Source organism: Echinops telfairi, unplaced genomic scaffold (assembly GCF_000313985.2).
Source record: "Echinops telfairi isolate 266 unplaced genomic scaffold, ASM31398v2 ScPeMD7_7469;HRSCAF=8507_0, whole genome shotgun sequence".
Taxonomy (NCBI): domain Eukaryota; kingdom Metazoa; phylum Chordata; class Mammalia; order Afrosoricida; family Tenrecidae; genus Echinops; species Echinops telfairi.
Genome location: NW_022111372.1, coordinates 57,833,715 through 57,844,164, shown reverse-complemented (window position 1 = coordinate 57,844,164; position 10,450 = coordinate 57,833,715). Strand labels below are relative to the sequence as shown.

The 10,450-nt window shown below is 46.4% G+C and overlaps 1 protein-coding gene and 1 pseudogene across 1 annotated transcript in view; one reads left to right on the top strand and one right to left on the bottom strand.

The window, feature by feature from the left end:
- The window catches only part of KCNIP1 (potassium voltage-gated channel interacting protein 1), a 333,470-nt gene that overhangs the window by 267,289 nt on the left and 55,731 nt on the right, over positions 1–10,450 (top strand). The window lies entirely within an intron of this gene.
- Positions 9,270–9,906, bottom strand: LOC101649336 (annotated as a pseudogene).

The window sequence follows — 10,450 nt, the reverse complement described above, 5'->3', positions numbered from 1 at the left end:
CATGAGTTGCTGTGGATTTGTTTCTCCAAAGTACCCAGACTAATACATATGGATTAAGCCTTCATTGAATCTCCTCTGACCATAGTCCAGGCATGTGAACAGCCTTGCTATCAGACAGAGAGCAAAGTTTATTATGGCAGATGTAGGTAGGCTGAAATGTAACACCTTATCATTTGATGTCCCTTTGACCAATTTTAAAGTTGTTTCAGTTTTTAATATTTTCTGTGTTCTTTTCTATTAAGGTTTTTCTATGTTTTGCCTGGTCATTGTTGTTAGTTTAGTTTTGCTTTGTTTTTGGTGGGGAGGGATAGGGTGGTTGTGGTTTGCTTCCTGTTTGTGTTTTGCATGATTTTCTGTATATGAAATCCAGAATAGGTAGATCTGTAGAGACAGTAACTAGATTGATCATTGCCTAGGGGTATGGCAGGGGAGGATCGTGGGACATGGGGAGCTAACAATAATGAGTACTAGAAGGAAATATTCTGAAATTGATTGGGTGATGATTGCACAAGACTTATTATGATTGGGTGATTAAATTGTCTATGTGAAGAATGTGTCAATAAAACTATTAAAAATCAAAGCCATTAAAGGATTAAATGAAGTGATGGAAGTAGCCTCTGTCAGACCTCTGAGCACAGGTAGTGCTCAGAAAATGTCACCTCTTCTGTCTGAGCAGCATTTTTATGAACACCCTAAGATGGAAATACCTCATAGGGACTATGGCTGTGAACAGTGCTTTATAAATCCTAAGGTTCAAATGGTCCTGTGAGCCAGTGGGCTCCATTCTTGACATGTGTGAGGTTTGCCACACAGAAGTGCACACCTCAGGGTTCTGCTTCTAGACAGAGTTTCTCTCTAATCAGAGGACAGTCTGTCTCCTCTGTGTTGCTTGAGATCCAATAAAACGAAACCCTTATCATGTTTCTAGACCATCACAGTATGCACAAAAGTCTTCTGACAAAACATGAAGTGAGACAAGAGAGAGGGTCTCTTAAAGAGGGAATCCCAGGCAGATGGTGTAAATGAGCAATGAGAAAGAACACAGTCCTCTGGTCTCAGTGAAAGGGAGGCGATAAAGAGAGGTGGGGTCTGTAGTTTACTAAAGAGCATGTGCCCCATTGAAAGTGGGCAGCTGCTCTTATACGCCAATCACATGTTGCATTTGGAACTGTGGTTTCTGTGCGGCCATAACTTCAACTTTCTAAAGAGAAACCAAAAACCCACCAGTATGTCACACTTTAGTTACTTGTATGTTGTTGTGATGCTGGAAGCTCGATCACTGGTATTTCAAATACCAACAGGGTCACTCAATAAACAGGTTTCAAACAAACCTGTCTAGGAAGAAGTACAGCCAGAGTGCTCTTTAGAGGCAAGTTTGGTGAGACGTTGTCTCACGTACTTTGGACATGTTGACAGGAGAGACCAGTCCCTGGAGAAGGACATCGTGGGTGGTAAAGTGGTGGGGCAGCGGAAAAGAGGAAGACCCTCAACAAGATGGTCTGACACAGGGGCTGCTGCAATGGGCTCACACATAGCAACCATTGTGAGGATGGCGCAGGACGGATTGGGTAGGGTTTCATTCGGTTGTGTATAGGGTTGCTCTAGATCGGAACGGACCTACCAACAACAAAAATCCGTAAGTTTATGTGGACTAATCTGACTTAAATATTATCACAATTCACATTGAAGAGACAGGAGATCGTACTGTATTCTGTGGGTTGCCTGATTGCAATTTCTGAACTGAACATTCAGACAAACAGCCAAATACTCTCCAAATCGCCCCTTGGCAACTGTCTTGAGGCTTTACATTATTAGATATTTAGCTCCTTGTAGTTCTACACACTTTTTGTAAATACTGAGTGTTTACTAAGCACATACTGAGAGCAAAGTGCATATCAGACATCCTGGAAGGAGTTGGATATGAAAACAAAACAAAACAAAAGGCGCACTCTATGTACATGAAAACTGCAACACCAAAAGGTAGCTTTGAAACCTGCTGAGAAATTGTTAGACAGTAAGTGCATCGGGAGTTGCTCAGAGGAGGTAGCCCTGCTCAGAAGCAGGGTAAACGGCTACCCAGATGATGGTCAATAGCCAAGATTGGTTTCTCCTGCGAGTAGACCCTGTGCAGAGGACTCGGGTCAGGCACTGTGAGAAATCATACTGGCAGGCTGACTGCTCTCCCGGGGTCCACTCCTCACTGCCAGCTGGAGAAGCTAGGCTTTATCCTGAAAGGTCCTCTGCAGCATCCTGGTGGGTGGCTGTTGGTGGCCATCAAGTCAGTCTCTCCCGTGGCAACCGCTTGCACAACAGAAGAAAACACTGCCCGGTCGGCACCGGCTTCAAGTCCATCGCTCTGCTCCCGCAGGGGGTCATCATCCCACACCACATCAGACGGCATTCTGTTGTGTTTTCGTTGGCAATATTTTCTTCCTAGCCTGTCTTAGTCTGGGAGTTCTGCTGACACCTGTCCACCGCGGGTGAGCCCTGTGCGGTTAGAAACATGGTGGCATAGCTTCCAGCAACGGAGTCCGTGCAAGTCCGCACAGAGCGTCAGGTGACAGATGGGTGGTAGTGGTCCTCAGCAGGGAGAAGGCAGGTTTGGGGTGGGGGGTGATTCTGACAGAGAACTATTCCTTACCCACCTCTTTCTCTGGGATTTGGGGTCTGGAGCCCCACGCCCACCCCAGGTCCCATGCTTCAGCTCTTGTTTTTCATTTCATACCACACAGGGTGGGCCTCAGCAGAGCCCACTCCCCCAAACACAGCCTCCTCCTCCTGGGGCAGCAACCATCTCCTTTGTGGGGCGCCCACCCCCGTGGTCTTGATCCAGATCCTGAAACTCTGCAGAGAGGCAGCAGGGCTTTGGAGCAGCCAGGAGCTTCCTTTTTATGACGGTTTCATTTTACATTTTTATTGGCCCTCCACCGATCGCCGCGGGCTCGTTGACGGGATGTGAGATGCGCTGACATTTATAGAAATCAATACATGAATAAATCACGAACTTCATAATGTCTGATTTGCTTCTAAATGAGACAGAACTATTATCACCATAAAGTTGCACATAAAATATGCCCAATTGTGATGTATCGGACAGTCTAATCAAAGGCATTTGAGTGAATAACCTTTCCCCAAAAGAAGAAAACAATCAAAGCTGAATAACGTCATTAATAATTCAAGGTGTGTCTGCCGAGGTTTCATTTATTAAGTGCACAGTTAAGAGGCTTCCACGCTGGGTCTTAGAGAGGAGGCCACCTTGCCATCCTCTCCCCGCCGCGGGCAGACAGGCGCGGATTCTTAGATGAACTGGCCATGGTCTTTGCGTTTGGCAGTTCTCGTTCCAGGCGAGGGTAACGGCCAATTCCCTTCTCCAGCTAAGAAACGGACCAGAGCAACAACCCCGCCCCCCCCACCACCACACATACACGCACCCACACTGTCTGAGTTATTGAGGGCAGAGGACATGGAGCCACGTAATAACTGGGGGAGCAGAGGCAGGAATTGTGCTCCAGGACTGTCCGTTATGGTGTGGATGGCCCTTTCTGTGGCTGCCTGCAGACCTGCTGCCGCATGCTCTTTCATCCCGAGTCTCAGGTCTGCGGATGTCCACTGAAACACATAGACAATGATAATCGCCACTTCAGCCAGCTAATGGCCAACCGAACTGGCAATTGGGTGCTGCTCAACAGAGGCACTTGCAGAGCACCTACTATGTGCCTAGCACTTCCATCCATCTGGACTCCTTTAGACACAAAGCTACCCAGTGAGTAGGTATGATTATAGCTCAAATGAGTCTAATAACCATATGCCTGCTAGGGACTGTGAGATGATTAGATCAATTCCAAAGCCATTAGCATGCTCTCTGAGCCCACCAGACCAGGCACTTAGTTCGAGGAAGCGTTGATACTGAGTCTGGGTGGAGGACGCTCGCCCGGCCAGGCGCCATGAATTCCCTGCTTGTGATAGTTTGTTGAGATGCACTGCACAGAACCTATCTTCACACTAACCTCAAAAGACGAGTTATTAGATGGGATCCCAGGGGTTAAACCAATCCCATAAGACTGGTTTGAGGAGTGTTAGCACACGACATTGGCATAAACATATGCCAGAAAAACCAAAACCAATGCTATAGAATTGATTCCGACTCACAAGAATCCCGCATGTGGCAGAGTAGAACTGTGCTCCATAGAATATCCAATGGTGAATTTGAGGGAAGTAGACCTCCAGGCCTTTCTTCCAAGGCACCTCTGGCTATGCGTATCCCTTCCAGTTAACTGCAAGGGTGTTAACCTTCGGCACCACTGAGGGACTCCACACATACACCAAAGCCCAGCTCACTGCTATTGAATGGATTCTGACCCATAGTGACCCTATAAGGACAGAGTAGATCTGCTCCTGTGGGGTTCCAAGACTGTAACTCTTGACAGGCGGAGAAAACCTCATCTTTCTTCTGCAGGATGGCTACTGGTTTTGAACGATTGGCCTTGTGGTTAGCAGCCTGACACATAAACCACTATGCCACCAGGGCTCCTGGAGCAAAAACATACAGCAGCTCCTCTAAAATAGCAGCAGTGGTGTGATGAAGCTGGGTCTCAGTGGCGGCTCCTGAGCACCACTTTCCAAATCTGTACCCAGAGCAAGCCCTCTACCTGGAAGCTATCACTTCACTGGTTGCCCATTATCTGGATAGCAGTGAACTACTCTAGCTCAAAAGGCAGGTTGTCTGCACCTCACGAGAACTTTGTGTAGAGCATTATGAGAAAAGTCTCTGCTCACCTGAGCCAAGTCCTATGCAGGTAGCATTTTACTGTCCCTTTCCTGGCGGTGCAGTGGTAACCCGCCGGGCTGCTACCCACAACGTCAGCATTGGAAATCCCCAGCCGTTCCAGCAGAAAGATGGGGCTTCTAGTCCCAGGAAGAGACCCAGTCTCCGAGAGCCATGGGGGCAGGTCTGTCCTGTCCTTGAGGATTGCTGTGAGTCAGAATCGACTGGGTGGCCAGGAGTTTGGGTCTTCCCTCACTTCAAAGAGCTCGGGTGGCGTGGTGTGTTATGCCTGGGGCTGCTCTCTGAACTGTCATTGCTCCGTCTTAAAATGACACAACTGTCGCACCTGAGGCGTTGCTTTACCCTCCTCCTCTTCCTCCTGGACTGCAATGAGTGGTCATCTCAGCTCCTCCAGGAAACGCAAACCAAACAACCACAGGTGCCTTCAAGGCAACTCGGCCGCGGGGACACCCGTGAGCATCGGAGTGGAACTGTGCTCCAAGGAGTTTTCAGTGCCCGATTTTGTTGTTGTTGTTGTTGTTAAAAAAAAAATAGATGGCCATGCCTTTCTTCTGAGCCACCTTTGGGTGGGCTCGAGCACCCCCACCCTTTAAGGGAGCGGATGTAGACATTCACTGTGTGCGGCAGGCATGGGCCCCTCCTCTGTCCGGCAGAGGAATAGCCCCCTACATTCCTTCAGAGATATCCCAGAGCCCTTGCCCTGCACAGCCGTGACCTCTCTTCCAGCTGAGGTGAGCCCCCGCACTCGGGCTGGCAGTCCCTACATGCTGGTACTTCAAGGTGGGCTCCAGCAGGCTTCGAAGGGGATGTACCTGTGATGTTCCAGCTGCTGCACAATGCTGGCTGGGGACAGGCCGGCTGTCAATGGCCTGTGGGCTTCTTGCACCGCAGATCTGTGAAGGCCAAGGGGCTTGCTGTGGAAATCACCAAAAGTTCTTCTCCTGGGGCATTCTTTCCAGGCAAAACCAAACCAAACCCACTGCCAGCGAGCTGGCTCCTACTTATCACCACTCTAGCTAGGGTTCTGAGGCTGTGCTGCGTATCTTTACAGGAGCAGACCCCCTCATCTTTCTCTGGTGCAGTGGCCGGTGGGTTTGAACCACCGACCTGGCCTCTGTACTGAAACCCACTGCCATGACTCAATCCTGACTCACAGCGATTGTTATCTGCCACGGAGAAGTGACAACAAGAATTGGATACGTCTGTTTTGAACTCTGGCCAGGGACTAAATGACTTGGACACACATTTTGTTTACGGGAAGAGGACTCATGAGAGTCCCTGATGTGTTCCATGCCCTAGAACATTATTTAGGATGTCACCTCTCCCTCACTTCCACCACCTGGATGGCTCACAGCGTCTTTCCTGAAGGTACCATGTTTTTTTCAAACTTGAGGAAAATGTGTGAATGTTACACTGTCTACAAGGGAGTCACTGGGTGGTGCTCAAGTCCCAGCTGACAGGTGGGGGCTTTGAACCCACCTGGAAGGAAGGCAGACCTAGTGATCTGCTTCCCAAAGGTCACAGCCATGAACCCTCTACAGAGTGCAGTTCCAGGACTGCATTGTGACCCATGTACCAATCTGTGTGGCTGAATTTGTGAACTTTGAAAAGTGGGATTATGGTAAACTCACGGCCATTGAGTGCCAACTCATAGTGACCTTCTAGGGCAAGGTCAAACTGCCCTGTGTGTTTCCAAGACTGTACCTCTTTACAGGAGTAGAAAGCCCCAACTTTTTCTCTCGGAGCAGCTGCTGATTTTGAACTGCTGACCTTATGGATCGTAGCCAAACTCGTAACCACTATGCCACCGTGACTCCTTATAACCATGGTATATATACGTGTGCATGTATGTGTACATATGTATCTATATGTGTGTGTGTATTGTACATGTGTATACATACACATGTATGTACAAGTCAACAATACTGTGCTCATCATGTTTAGCATCATAGTGGTGTTACATTCTACTACCACCATTGCTCTCAAGAACTTACAAGGGGTGGTTGGCACTCTCCTAGGCACACAACCCAGCCCATATGTCCACCAGGAGACCACAGGAGATCTCATTTGGGGAGAAAGGCCAGAGAAGGGAAAACCATTATAGACTGAAGAATTTCCAGGCATTTGGTATTGAAAATTCTCCCTCTAATGGAAATAGTAATCACACAGAGAGATTTTTCTTGACTCTGGGTTTTGGGATTTGTGTGTGTGTGTGTGTGTGTGTGTGTGGAACATTTTCAGGAGTGAGGTGTAAATGAATGAGAAATGTATAAATTCAATTTTGCTTAAATGGGGCAGGAGGGCTTCAAGATTAAGAGAACAAACGCTTGGAGCAAAACATGATTTGAGTTTTATTGAACCAAGAAGACTGGGGGGGAAAATGTCTAGAACACTCAGAAAATCTTTATCCAGACTCAACTCCGCACTCCTGGGACTCATCGTCAGGTTTATACAATTCTGAGCTGATGAGCTTGTGTGTGGAGTGGGTTTATGTCTCACCTCCATGCTTAGCTGCAAGAGCATAACATACGGTATGCACCAATGGGACTTGCTTCTTCCCTCTCACTCCGGACAGGTTTTGAGAAGGATCTTTACCACTGATTGTATGGAGGGAGTTGAAAACAAATCAACCCTGTTCCAAAGGAGAGAAAGGGTTACATTTTCAACTGCCAGCATACCTTCACTAATATAGTCTCTAATATAGCCAACAGACTTAGGCAACATTACAAATGAGCCCACTGGAAACACTAGCAAGATGATTGCAAGAGGAAACGGCATCCAGTGGCAGAGATCCTTGTCCTGTACATGGTTACAGCTCTGGTATGTCGTGCTCTTTTACAGTTCCCTCTGGGTACAGCTGGGACAACAGCCCACACATTTTGATGTGTCATATTTTCATTATCATTTAGTTAAAAATAGCTTCTGACTTCCACCAGGATTTCTTCTTTGATACACGGCTTACTGAAGAGAGATAGTGCTTAATCTGCAAGCATTTGGGGAGTTTCTAGTTTGGGGGTCGGTTTTTTGCTATTAATTTCTCAGACAGAAAACACTGTGAATAATTACAGTTCTCCAAACTCTGCTGAGACTGATTTGATGGCCCAGAAGCTGATCCATTTTGGGAAATATGCTATGTGCATGGAAAAGAAGGTGTTGTACCCTCTGATGCCTGGGTAACAACCACTTGTCCTAGAGTCAGCTCTGACTCATGGTAACCCCTGTGTGCCAGAACAGAGCCCTGCGCATACCCTTTCCACGGCTGAGTTTTTGCAAAAGCAATTATCAGGCATTTCTTCAAGGGGCGTCTGGGTGGGCTGCCAACCTTTCCATTACTAGCCAAGTAGTTCAACCATTTGCGTACTGCCTCCGCGACTCTTGAGAACAGTGCCCTGTACATGGCAAGGAAGCCAAGTTTGTTGATTATGGGGTACAGATCTTCTATACTTGTATTGACTTTGTCTGTTCATTTTGTCTGTTACGGAGAGACATTTTAAACTCTAAAACGATGTGACTCTGCCTACCCTTTCCTTTATTTCTGTCAGTCTTTACCTTTCATATATTTTCAAGCTATCTTACCAAACACAAACTTGACTGGCTCACTATCATCAAGCCAATTTCAATCCTCGGTGGAACTGCCCTGTGGATCTCTGAGGTTGTAAATCCTTATGGGAGTAGATAGCCTCCCCTTCCTCCTGAAGAGGGGCTGACGGGTTTGAACTGCCGACGGTGAGGTTAGCAGCCCAACAAGTAACCCATACACCACCAGGGCACTAATGTAGCAAATAGACCCTTTTCTGTCATGGGAACTGCCCTTGTATCTCCAGCAAAACATCTTACCTCTTTTATCTGATGTTAAGAGAGCCATGCCCCTTTTCTTGATTTGTCTTCCTGATGGTTTGTTTTCCATCCTTTTACTTTCCCTTGTTCTGCGCATTCTTACCAGCAAGAGGCTTCAGTCACAGTCTGGTTTTCTTGTCTCTTACTGAAGATTTTCAGCACTCTGACCAGGACGTTCCCTGGGTGTGGTTTTCTTAGTGTTTACCCGGAATAGAGTTTGTAGGATTCTTAAATCTGAGGCTTGATGTAAGAACCATCTTCACCCGTCTTTTTGAAGCTCATTTTTCCTCTTCTCTTTTTGGAATTCCAATGGCACATTTATTGGAACTTTTCTGCATGCGTTAATTAGTCTGTGTCCTTTTCTGTTGGCTTCTCTGAAACCGCCTTTGTTTGATTTACGCTTTTCTTTTCTTTTTCCTGCTTAAAAACAGCTTATTAAACATTTCGGGACTGAAAATGAATTTGGATAAAAAGCTAGTCTGTGGTGAAGGCATTTTCTGCTGCATGTAGAAATGCAGATAAAATGTGCATCACTTCTAAAAGCAAAGTATTTCACTACAGAAATTTTTAAGTACCTCAAAGAACACAAACATTTCTAAGCACACTAAGGTCGTAGAGTTATTCAATATTCTTGGGATGGTGGGGATTAGCTTGTCTGTAGCTTAGGCTCTGTTTCCACGCTTGCTTCTTGAGCTTCTTCGACTTCTCAGAGGTTTTCATCATTCTCCAGTGTTTGCTGAGGTGCGTGGATGGTACTCAGAAGAATGTGAAACTGTTTCTGCTTCAATTCCAGCTTATCTTCAACACTTCCTTTAATACGTGAACAATGCTTGAATTCTTTACCCAGAGCCTCTGTCTAGTTCCTTTAATGTTTCAGGCCTGTTTGGATTAAGCTGGATGACTTTGGCTAAAGCATCATACTCCTGACGATTTTTTTCACATTCATTTTGCTGGAAGAATTTGCTTTTTTCACTCTGCAATTTTTTTCATGGGCTCCAGCGATGCTACATTCTATTTTTTGGTAAATTTTTTCATATCACTTACCAGCAAGGTTTTGCCCATTGAAAATTCACATGGGGACAGAGTGCTCAGCCTGCGTTGGTCCTGGCTGTATCCCTCCTTCTGAGATCCAGAGTTGCACCATTTAATGAAGCTTTTCCAGAGCAGATTACCTCTTCAGCGCCATCTCTGTCAATGAGGAGACGCTTCTGTACCACTTTGTCTCCTCGGGCACCCAGTTCCACGGCAGAGCCGGAATCGGTTTGATTTACTCTTGAATCCATGTATTGAGTTGCTAGTTTCAAAGGGTGTATTTCTCAACTCCGGCCTTCTTGATGGGATTTTTTGAAAGTAGCTTCCAGCTGTCTGGTGGCATTCTCTCCTCTCTCGTGTTCCCTCCTTTCCTATCCTTCCCTTCCGTTTCTCTAGTTGGGAAAACAGTGTTCATAATCATTTTAAAGCCCATGCTTTAGTGTATGGATCATTGGCGGATCTGTTAGGATATTCGCTTTTTCCTCTTTGTCTTATCTTTTAACATCTGGACAATGTAGTGGAGTGGTAGACATTAGTATTAAAAAATATTGTAGGACATTTATAAATTAAACCCAAACAGAGACTCCACTGTTGGGGGCTAGAATTCAATCTTGTAAAGCCTGTTCTGTTTCTAAACTGACCTTCATCCTAACTACAGTCTTTCAGAGGGCAAATTGAAATCCCATACATTTACCAGGAATTCTTGTCCTGGGAAGATCCTGAATTCGAGAGCTATCCTCTCAGCTCTTTGAGCATACCAAGATCGCCATTTGACTCAGCAACCTTTGGGCTGTG